This window comes from Carlito syrichta, unplaced genomic scaffold, assembly GCF_000164805.1.
Source record: "Carlito syrichta isolate Samal-C Ts95f unplaced genomic scaffold, Tarsius_syrichta-2.0.1 Scaffold316493, whole genome shotgun sequence".
Taxonomy (NCBI): Eukaryota; Metazoa; Chordata; class Mammalia; order Primates; family Tarsiidae; genus Carlito; species Carlito syrichta.
Window position 1 is genome coordinate 125,003 of NW_007260589.1, and position 12,639 is coordinate 137,641.

At 38.9% G+C, this 12,639-nt stretch overlaps 1 pseudogene; it reads left to right on the top strand.

Annotated features, from left to right (window-relative positions):
* LOC103277162 overlaps nucleotides 1–9,621 on the top strand; it is a 33,289-nt pseudogene extending 23,668 nt beyond the window's left edge.
* The last annotated feature ends 3,018 nt before the right edge of the window (nucleotides 9,622–12,639 follow it).

Here is a 12,639-nt window from a genome sequence, read left to right on the forward strand (position 1 = left end):
TCTTTATCATTTGTCATTGCTTCTCTCTGCTGGCTTTGAGTTTATTTTCTTCTTCTTCTTCCAGTTGCTACATTGTAAAGTTACCTTGTTAATCTTTTTCCTTTTTAAAATACACCTTTTCCTTTTTAAAATACACATGTTTGCAGCTGTAACTTTTCCTCTAAGAACTTTTTTTGCATTATTTCCATTTATTGTTTTCATTTTTATCTGTCTCTCCAGATGTTCTAATTTGTCTAGGTTTTTTTTCTCCTTAACCCATTGGTGGTGAGCAGCATGTTGTTTAGCATTGTTTGATATTGTTATTTATTTGTAAGCTTACTCCATTATTGCCTGGGAACATTTTTTTCAATATTTTAATTGTTTAAATTAATTAAAAATTCATATGACCTAACATTTGGTCTATTCTCAAGAACCTTTTATGTGCCTTTAAAGAGAGTGTATATTCTGCGATTTTATATAAAGTACTCTTGATATTTTTTAATTTTTTTAGATTTCCAGATCAAATAAGATTTTGAAAGTAATTCAAAGTGAATAAAGTCATCCTCTCTTCACACTCCCTCATTCTATGCCATACAGAAGTTACTTTAGCCCACGGGTACTGAAACATTGGCCAGGCTCTGTGCCAGTCTGTCAGCAATCAACACATACCACCCTGATTTTTGAAGAAAAAAAAAAAAAGACTTGTTTTCCCAGGATGGGATCATCACATTTTCTAAAATTTATCATACATTTTCTTTACCAAACTGTCTGCTGCATGCTAAGTGTTTACCTAGATTCCAGAGTTCCCAAATAGTTTCCTCAGACACATTATGCCAACACAATGATTGTTGTAGCGACCAATTCTTGAACTTCTTGGTCTGTCATCTTTGTGACATTACTCGTCTACTCCCATCATAGCATTAGCAGTTCAATCTATGACAGCAGATGACATTTTCATGTAGTTAGATTTTCATAATTTTTCCCAACATTGTTTTGTGTAGTCTACCTTAATTATGATAGTCAATGTGCAGGTAAGCACTAACTCTCCAAATTCATTTCAACTGACAGAAATATTAATATTAGTCTATGAATGCACTGATTTTCATACTAACTTAAAATTAATTTTAACTCCATGAGCTTAAAAAAACTGTGACCCTTCTGTTACCAAACTGACTGTCTTTGTCTCACGTTTTGTCTATTTTCATGGTTTTGATTGTATACTATTAGCCATGCCGCATGTGACCAGGAGACAATAAAAGCACTACTAATTTAAAGCTAGTCTAACCACTGGCTAGAAAATAGCCAGCCTCAATTCTTTCCTCATGCTTGTCACTTCTTCTTACTTTGTATATTCCTATTCACTCCTGTACATGGTCCCTATACAAAGTTGCTTTTTGCCGCTGTCTGGATTCCACTTGTGCTGGCCCTATCTTGTCCTTGTCAGCTCACTCTCTTTCCCTATATTCCATGCCTTATTTTGTTACAATATGAGTTTTACACAATTTCAAATTCAAAATGAGACATTAAAGAATACTGAGTCAATGTAAGTTTTTGATAGAAGTGATCTGCCAACTCTTGAATCAGGATGTTTGACAAGCTTTAGGATATGGCCCTGACACTCCTATTGCTATGCATTGAAATTATTCTTCTTTGCAAATAAGAAAAACATTAATAAATAATGGCTTAATTAAATGGTTGATTTATTGATATCAAATACAAGGAGTCTTTTTTTTGTGTTTTTTGAGTTGGAGTCTCACTCATCGCCCAGGCTGGAGTGTAGTGGCACGCTCATGGCAACCCCAGCGTCAACCCACTGGACTCTGGTGATCCTTCCACTTCAGTCTTACAAGTAGCCAGAACTACAGGTGCACACTACCACACTCAGCTAATTTTTGATGTATTGTAGAAATGAAGTCTCGTCAAGTTATTGTGGCTGGTCTCAAACCCGCAGGCTTGGGCAATGCTCTCATCTTGGCCTCCCAAAGTGCTAGGATTACAGGCTGAGCCACCAAGCCAGGCCACAAGGAGTCTTAAAGTGAGCCAGTCTAATAATAAAATGGTACCCCAAAGCATCAGAAAGTCAAGTGCTTTCCATTCCATTTTTCTCCACCATATTTGCTATAGAAGCCTTCATATTTATGATTAAATACATCACAAGATGATGTCTACTCTACCTCCTGTTTCATTTTAAGTAAGAAGGAGAAATTAGAACAAGTGGCATGCTATGGTATGAATGCGTCCTCAAATTGTATGTTTTGGAAACTTAATCCCAAATGCAACCGTGCTGGGAGATGGGACCCAAAAGAGGTAAATAGATAATGAGAGTTCTTTTCTCATAAATCAGTGAATGCCGTCACAACAGAAATGGGTTAGTTCTTCAGGGAGTGAAACTTCATAACAGTATGTTTTGCTCCCTCCTGCTCACTTACTCTTCCTTTATCTGGTCCTTTTACCTTCTGTCATGTGATGACAAAGTACAATGGCCATCCCTAGGCACCAGCAATATGCTCTTGGACTTCTCAGCCTTCACAACCTGAGAAATAAATTTCCTTTAGATTACCCAGTCTGTGGCATTCTCGTACAGCAATACAAAATGCACCAACACAGGGCACCAGTACACTTCTGCTTACATTTTCCGTCAGGAAACAAATATGCTGGGTGGCTCATCTAGCTGCAAAGATCTCATGAATGGAGTGTCTAGGCAGTGTCTGCATAACATACAGTAATTTTGTAAGTGCACTTTCCAGTTTCCATGTTAGGTCATGCTACAACATTGTCAGTAATGTTAAACTTACTGTGATGAAATATACCAGGCAATCATTTTTGAGATAATTGCATCAAATAATTCCTAGGAAAAGCACAACCAACAGACTGAATTTACTATTGAAAGCTTGCTACACACCGTAAATGAAGTGTTTGGTGCTGGGATATTGACAACAAGTGCCACTCTGCATCACGGACTCCTGCTCCTGCTAAAGCATCCAGAGGTCACAGGTATGACCAGAGATGATTAGCAAAGTTAATTTCAGAGAGTGTTTGGGAAGATGTTGCTAGTCCTCTTCATCCTATTTCCCTATAGGAAGCTTCATTGTTTAAGCTTTTAGGACACCCACTGTACTCTGTGCAATTTCATGATGTGATTGAAATGGGACATCTTTGCACAAGAGGATGATAGAGAGACGTGAAGACTGTGTGGCAATAGAAAAAGCCATAGCGCTCTAGTTCACTGTCTGGATTTCATGAGCAGTGATTTGTGGCAGGCAGAGCCAGCGTAAATTGGCCTGGGATTGCATGTTGGTTTCATTATGAAAAGTCCACTTTGAATAGCCGAGAGAGAGAGAGAGTCAGGGTTTCAATCTGTCACCCAGGCTGGAGTTCAGTGGCATAATCACAGCTTATTTTAGCGTCAAACTTTTGAGCTCTAATGCTTTCCACCTCAGTCCCCAATTACCTGGGACTATAGGGACATGTTACCACACTTGAATGATTTATTGATTTCTGTGGAAATGAGGTATTTTGTTGTTGTTTTTGTTGTTGCCTAGGCTGGTCTTGAACTCCTGCTCAAGCAAAACTCCAGCCTCGGCCTTCCCCATGTGCTGGGATTACATGTGTGAGCCACTGTGCCTAGGCAGTATTCTTGAAGCAGTTTAACTTCTTTGATTATACATTCCTGCGCTATGGTAGTAAAAAATGGAAGCTATCAATTTTGAACCATAAATGAAAATCCTAGAAATGTAATGAGGCTTCAGCAGATAATTTTCAGTCAGGAAAGTGCTGCAAAAAATTAGATTCATGAGAAAGGCATTTTCATTAGGCAGATGTACTGATGGAAATTTTATTATTCCAAAAATCTTTTCCATACAACTGATGTTTCACAAAATAAGAATTTTTGGAATGAGGACTAATAATTTTATTTTTTACACACAGAATACTTTAGAAAATTACCTGATGCTGTTATGCATCAAATAGAAAATATGTTTTTCTGTAGCAGGATGCCAAATACTGACATTAACCTAATTATACATGAGGATTAGAAAATGACAGGAACAAGTCAACAAGTCTGAGACAAATTTCTGAGGCACAGAAATAAATGAAGGATGATCATGAACTCCACACAAACATTAAATTGTAACCTGCATGTCAGAAATGGAAGATTTGTTAATCAAGAAAAACTAATCTCTGTTCCTCACTCCCTCACTATGTGGAGGTACCAAATGTTAAAAAAGAGAGAGAATGAGGTGGAAAAAGAGACTCTCCCGACCTAGGTTCCCTACTCAGCTTCTTTCATCAAGTAACAGATGTTTCCCAAAGGAAAAAAGAGACTCACTCTCTAGAGAACGTGAGCTTAAGAAGCCCTCTACCCAGGGACACTGGACAGGGATAGAGAGAAAAAGCAAAGTATAAGGCTGGAAAGAAAAGTGTAAGACTTGCTAAGATTCCACTTGTTGAATTCTGACAATTTTCGAGTGTTTTTCTCTGTCTTGCTTCCTCTATTTCAGTAGCCAAATCTACTCTAGAGGGAAAAGCTTCAGATAAAAAACCTATAAATTTTGCTATCTTAATTAAAAAATTATCTCCAAATGACCAGCATGGTGAATGAAATAAAAATGTGTGCCCCAACATAACAGGGAATGGATTCAAGAACACCAGGATTAAGAGAAAATCAAAAAGTTTATTTCAACAGATATATCAGGTCATGTATGACATAATCATGTAAAGGATCAGGAGTCAGAACCGCACCAGAATTCTCCAGAGTAATTATTAACTTGTGTATTACTAAAAAAAAAATAGAGAGAGGGGGATTCATAGCTGCATTCATAGCTGGCCACATATTTTAGCCTCTGTTTTCCCTCTCTCCAATACTGTAAAATGTGCTGCAGCCAAATGTCCAAAACCAAGTCAGAAAAATTCACAAATTCTAAGAATCAGGAGACTTCATGTGGGAAACTGAGCATCAGGGAGGCTGCTGGGCACCAAGCCTAGAAAACAACCTCTTCAGAATGGACTGGGTAGATAACACAGATGTGGGAGGAGACATCAAGAGAAAAGGAAATAATTGACAGTCTGAAGTTTCCAATAATTGGGAAATGATTACTAGGGGTTTGGATCATCTACCTGAACATTTATGAATAATTCTAACATGGGAAATGAAAAATAATGAATTCAAGTAAAGAGACAAGATTCATCCAAGAAAGTACCCAAAATGTAATATATGTAACAAAATTATAAGTGTCTTACCAGGGAAGAGCATGCAAATAGTAATAATGAAAACAGCAAATATAAATATGACTAGAAATTGTGGCCTAAATGCATTCTGGTAAATAGAGTGAGGATGTATGTGTCTGTCTGTCTGTCTGTCTGAGGATGTATGTCTACATATGGAGTAAAGACAGTGATGAAAATTTTCATCTCTCATACCAGAAATGTATTATTATCAAAAAATGAGTAATAAATAAAAACAGATTTGCTCTTTGGAAATCTTAATATAAATTTCAGAAAAAAGTTTCTGGATTTTGAAAAGTGACTATAATTAAGAAATGGAAGGACAAAGAAATACCATTGGCCGGGTGTGGTGGCTCAAGCCTGTAATACTACCACTTTGGGAGGACAAGGCAAGAGGATTGTCTGAGTTCAGGGGTTCAAAACCAGCCTGGGCACCATGGTGAGACCTTGTCCCTACGATAAATCAAAAAATAAGCCAGGCATGGTAGAGCACGCCTGTAGTTCCAGCTACTTGGAAGGCTGAGGTGGAAGGATCGCCTGAGCCCAGTGGGTCGAGGCTGCGGTGGCCATGAGCATGCCATTGCACTCCAGCCTGGGTGACAGAGTGAGACTATGACTCAAAAAAGAGAGAGAGAGTATTATTGCAAAAAGCACACACGCACACACACACACACACACACAACATACAAAAATACATACATATATAAATCCATTACAATTTTACCAAAAACCCCATATATTAGTTTGATATGAATTTAACATTTGATTCCTATTTTCTTCTGCAAGCACTAAAATTTCTTAATTATGTTCTTTTTTGAACTATTTCACTGTTATTTGTATTATTTTTTATTTGTGACAATTCATAAGTATGTGCTGATACATCATAATGACTTGTTTATAGGAGAGTGATATGTATCCATATTTTGGCAATCCTCTTTATACTAGGGAGACCAAAAAAACCTTGGAATTTATTTATAAAAAAGAGTGTATTTATTCTTACATGCTTAAACTCCAGACACCTTCAAAGTACTCTTCATTTGATGCAATACATCTATCAAGACGTTTTTTCTGCAACTCAAAATAGTTTTTCCACTTTCGGATGTAATGCCTTTTATTGTTTCTGATCTTTTTTGTTTCACCTCTTCCATATTGGCAAAACATTTCCTTTGAGGACTTTTTTCATGGAGCGGGGGGGGGGTGGAATGTCACTCGTGGCAAGATAGGGAAGGTGTTTCGTGCTGTTTTTACTCAAAAACGACTGAACACTTACCTAGCAGGGAAAGCCTATACTACAAAGGACCCACCCTCCAAAGGATAATTCCTGTTTGGGGGGTACCCCTCGCATGTCTAGGTGTACTTAAGGGCATATAACTCTTTTTTTTTGAGCCAGAGTCCCACTCCAACCCTGGCTGGAGTGCAGTGGCACACTCACGGCCACCCCGGCCTCGACCTGCTGGGCTCCGGCGATCCTTCCGCCTCAGCCTTCCAAGTAGCCAGAACTACAGACACAGGCTACCACACCCAGCTAATTTTTTATTTATTGTAGAGATGAGGTCTCTCCAAGTTGCTCGGGATGGTCTCGAACACGCAGACTCAGGCAATCCACTTGCCTAGACCTCCCAAAGTGTGGGGATGACTGGCTGAGTCACTGAGCCCGGCCATAACTCATTTTTCTAATGCTGTTTGAACTCCATCATCCTTCACGTTGCCTGAATGACTATGAGCAATGTGCCATCTTCTCCATTTTCATCAGTCCTTACTTGTGTCTTACCAGCTAAAGTCCAGGAAGAGATTGGCCGTGTGGTTGGCAGAGACCGGAGCCCCTGCATGCAGGACAGGAGCCGCATGCCCTACACGGATGCTGTGGTGCCCGAGATCCAGAGATATCTGGGCATCTTCTCTGTTAACATGGCGCATGCAGTGACTTGTGACCTTAGATTCAGAAACTACCTCATACCCAAGGTAAACCTGTTTCTCCCACACTGCACCCCTGTGCTCTTGAAGTCCCCAAAATCACAGCTTGTCTCCAATCCTCCATCACCACCAGATAAGATCAGTGCAAAACTCACACGTGTGGCAGCTTGGTGGACTTTGTGCTGTTTCATTTGGGGCCACCAAGCTTTTTAACAGGTCTTGGTATCTGGCAGAGTGTCTTCCCGGTTGGTTCCACCTTTTCAATGTTGTTATTGCTGCTCTTAGGTTTTTACACTTTTAAATAAATGTTGCAATAATCAGTTTGTCGATTTTCCAAAACATCTTTCTGTTATTTTTATCAGGGGGATATTAAATCTATAGTTCAATTAGAAAAAATTAACATCTTGGTGGGTGGAATGTTTCAGTTCATGAATATTGTAGGGCATCTCATTTATTGGGGCTTTCTTCTATTTTCTCAATAATATTTGGTTTTCAGTACAGTGCTTTGAAAATCTTTTTGTAAGTTTTACCCAGAAAATTAATATTTTGCTATAATTACAAATTTTTAAATGTCTTTTTAATTTCTTTTTAACAGGTACATAAAAATATAATTATTATCTTTTATCTTTCTGATGACCATGTGTGTATAACAACTTTGCTAAATTTGTTAATACATCCATGAAACAAAAATACACTTCTACCCCTAAATCTATCCATGAAGAAATATATTAGTGACAGAATCACTGATAATACTCTTGTACAGTTTAATTTGGAATTTCTTCACACATTATTTTACTATTCAGGTTAATATTAGTTTTATTTATTATTTTCCGATTTACATGTTCTTAATTTCCCTTTATGCATCATTGCACTGGCTGAAATTTTTAAGATAGCATTGAATATTTTTAGCAAATAGTGAACATCCTTATTTCATTTGTGATCTGTAAAAAGGTATTAGAAGTTGAATAACTCACTATAAAAATGATGCTTTAGATAGAGCATGGTGTTCACAACTGTAATTCTAGTGCTTTGAGAGGCTGAGTTGGAAGAATGGCTTGAGGCCAAAACTTCAAGACCAACTGGGACAACTTAGTGAGAGCCAGTCTCTACAAAAATATATAAATAACATGATAATGTGAGTAGACTTGGTTAGATATTCTTTAACAGATAAGGGAAGTTTGCACTCTTCCCTTACATTTGTATAAATTTTAGTCATAGTGTATGTCTAATTTTACCAAATTGGCGCTCTGCATCTAGTGTTATATTTTTACATACTGGACTCAATTTACTCACTAAATACACATATGCATACGCACACAGCTACATTCGACCTGCTGCATATATTTTTAGGATTTCTGCATTTATATTCCTAAGATATTTTGGTCTATAGTTTTACTCCTGCCAAATACTTTTGTCATCTTTTTGAAAACAAGATAATAACAGTTTTTTTAAAAAGAATACTAAATATGGTTCCCCATTCACTTATGACTTGTAAAGTTTCTTCTGAGAGGTCTGCTGTTGTTGTGTTGATTCTTTCTTGGTAAGTAGTCTGTCTTTTATTTCTAACTTCCACTAAGTTCCTTTCATGCTAACCGTGGCTAGTCTGATGGCTATAATACTTGGGAATGGTCATCTTGTATAGTAACTCACAAGAGTTTCCTGTATCTCTTGTAACTGCATCATGGTCCAGCTAGAAAGACAGAGGAAGTTTTCTTGGATATTATCTTGAAAAATTTGTTCAGTGAAATTGTTCTTATTTTTCCCTTTTCTCTGAAGAATGTCAAATGTAGATTTGGTTTCTTTACATGACCACATATCTCTTGAGGGCCTTGTTCATTTTTTAAAATCTTTTTCTTTATTTTTGTCTGATTTTGTTCATTCAAAGATTGGTCTGAAAGCTCTGAAATTCTATTTTATTCTTGATGGTGGTAGTCTTTAAGGCTGGTGATTGTGTTTTGAAATTCCTGAAACAAATTCTTCACTTCCAGGAGTTCAGTTTGGTCTTTCTTAGAATGTCCAAGACAGCTTTCACTTCTTGAACTTTCAAGACATCTTTGATTTGAGTATCCTCTTTCAAGGGTCTCATTGACTTTCTTTTCTATGCAGTAGCAGAATTCTATACTTGTATTTAGGAACAGTTCATTGTGGTTGAACTGTTCAGGATCCAGCAGGATGTTTTGTGAGTGTCAAAACACTTCAGCATTTGGGATGCCTGTGTTCCTGCAATAATTCCTTCTTATCTATGGAAACAGACTATTCTCTTCTTATTTTACTATTTTATTTTTAATGTTGCTCCTGCTTGGATGGAGTTTTGTCATGTTTTCTTCTTTTTCTCCTTTGGATATTTCTGTGGTATTAATTGTGTATAGGCTGTTGGTTTGTTTTAGTGTTCCAACTCCCTGTTCTTTTTCTGACCCACAGGCTACAGGGGCAGAGGCAGTGGTAGTTACCTTTGGAAAGCCCCAGTGGAGATCTCTTAAGGCTGTGTCCCCAGGGGAGCACTGAGCTACTGTTGTAGTGCTCAGGTGGGGTGAGACAGCTGCAGTAACAAAAGAGTCCACCAGGTAGACAGCTGTGGAAGCAGTGTCTGGACATTAACCTTTGGGCATACAGAAGTGGGCTGATTCTTCACTCCTTTCCTGATCTGAGGGTGGAGGAATAGAGGCAGCGATACTGTCCTCTTTAATCTACATGCCTGAGGGGCAGAGGCAGCAGTGAGGGTGGAGTCTAGGAGAAGCTCTATTGACTCTGTGCTACCACAGTGATCAGGTGGGGTTGGGGCAACCTCTTAATGCCTAGACAAGGACCAGACTACTTCTCACCTGCTCTCCCTCAACCACGAGAGGTTGTAGTTCCACCTGGCTGGAAATCATGGAACTTCCTTCTAGGCCTGTATGTGGGCGAGTCCACGGAAGCAATATTGGAAAGCTGCTGAAAGGGCCAGATCACTACAGCATTGTGGATGTGATCAGAGGTGTGGCACCCTGGGCGAGGTGCTTTTCCTTCCTCAGTGTCGTGACTGGGGCACTACCTAGCTGGAAAGTATAAAGGTGGTTGGCCCCCTAGCTCCCTCTCTGCCTCATGAGAGGAACAAATATGTGATTGCATGGGTTGAGATTGGTCTGTCCATTCCCACAGAAAACCAACACCCACCTGCGGTCAAGCAGTGACCTATAGCCCCCAAATGAACTCTAGGTGGGTATGGCCAGAGCGCTGCTCCTGAGGTGGAAGAAATACCACTGGGGAGGGGGAATTCACCCAGGGAGGGGAGGGCACCCACACAGCACAGTCTACATCTTGAGACTCTGTCCTGAGATGTCCTTCCTTGATGCTGTGGTGGCAGCCAGCCTCAGACCTGACAGGGAACAGAAACCTCCCCTGCTCCAATGGCCCTGAACGGTGCCTCTATCCAATCCCTGGCATTTTGCCAGAGTAGATTGGGGGAATGGTCAGCAAGGGGTCTCTCCATGACAAGGGTGGCAGATATCCATGGGAGATGTGTGAAATCCCAAGGTATTATCTCAGTCACTTACCTCTTCCCTTCTTAGAAAATGTTCTCCAGGTTCTACCCCAGTTCTGACTCAGTAGGTGACTGGGGCTTGGTCGTCTTTACTCTCGGTTGTGCCAGATGACTTTCTGATGAATTTCAGTATGGACTTCCAGATGGTCTCTTGAAGGGCCAATATCTGCCATTTCAGACCCTCTCGTGAAAGAGGCATTCACTAGTTCTTCCTGTTAGCCATCTTGATATCTTCTCTCTACTTTTAAATCTTAAAGAAACATATTCATATATTACATTTTTTAAACCATTCAACAAAATAACAAGCCATTAAAATGATAACCTTGCCAGGCTCGGTGGCTCAGCCTGTAACCCCAGCACATTGGGGGGCCAAGGCAAGTGGATTGCCTGAGCCCGCGGGTTCGAGACCCACCCGGGCAACTTGGCGAGACCTCATCTCTAACATAAATCAAAAATTAGCCAGGGGTGGTAGCGCAAGCCTGTAGTTCTGGCTACTTGGAAGGCTGAGGCAGAAGGATCGCCAGAGCCCAGCAGGATGAGGCTGTGGTGGCCGTGAGCATGCCACTGCACTCCAGTCTGGGTGACAGAATGAGACTCCAACTCAAAAAATAAAAAATAAAATAAATAAAATGATAACTTCATAGGATGAAGTTTTTCTATGTTTATAAAACATTTAAATCCAAATAAAATAAATATATATACACATACATATGTGTATATATAAAAGTGTGCATATATCTATTTTTTTCCTATCTCTCCACACCTCATTACTTCAGAATATATGTTCCCAGGACAAACATTGTCTTCTACATAATAATAATGGCATTCACACTAAAAAGTTATCATCGATACAATAATATTAAGTAATATACAACTTATATTTAAAGTCTCCTAGGTTTCTGAAATATTATTTATAGCCTTTTTGTTCTTTTTCAATTCACTATCTAGTCAAGAAAGAAGCAGATAGTTTGGTTATCTTCTTCCTTTGATCTCCAGTAATCAAGATCAGTTTCTTACCATTGTTTGTTTCCTCTCAGTGTGTTGACCTGGCCAGTAGTCGATTAAAATGTTTCTCAGGCTGGTTTTGTGCGATTTAGTTCCATAAATTAGATCCCTGTAACAGTTTGGGCAAGAAACCTACATCGGTGCTTTGACTATCCCACTAAATGACATTGGTATGGAAGGGGCACATAATGTCACTTATGCCATTATTGGTGATGCTAATTTCGTCCACATAATAAGGCAGTATTTGCTATAACTCTCTATCTAGAAGTTCTAATTTTTATATGTAGTTAATAAAAATCTATGTCATACTTTAAGACGGTGTGAAACCCCTACTTCCGAAATCTCCCATAAAAGAATTGTAGCTTTAATTGGTGATCCTTGCCTGACCTAATCATGACTTAAGTTTTCACAAAGTGATGATGTTCCTAATTTTATCCTCGCTCCTGATTTTTTCAAGCTATGGTTGATCTGTCTTGAATATCTTCCTCATATTTTCAAATTAAGACAAACAAACTGCATGGCAGTGACATTCAATAGTTTTATATGTATTGCAATGAAAGTGTAGTAACAAGTATAAAACAAGTGTTGTTATTGTCATTGAAGAAGACGCCATTTGCAACTAGATCATATGTTTATTTCCAAAACTGCCATAAACAGATACTCTGGGCCTTTCCAGTGTCAGTGGAGACTTCCATTTTAAACCATAATCCCCATGTGAGAGACATGAAAACTAGTGATGAAATAGAGCAGCAATTGGAAAGAAACACCAGCATGCAAGCCTACAAATAAACAGAAGCTATTCATAAGGTTGCACCCACGTACCCAAGTCCTCAGGACGTCAAATGGGATTAAAGAGAACTCCAGCAAAATTACTGTCACTGGCCTTAAACTCATCCATCGCACTTACTGTATCTGTCTAGCTCAAAATGTCACTGACCTTTGGACCTGTGTGTTCTTATCTATTGATTAAAGTGATAGAACTAGGTGATTTACAACAT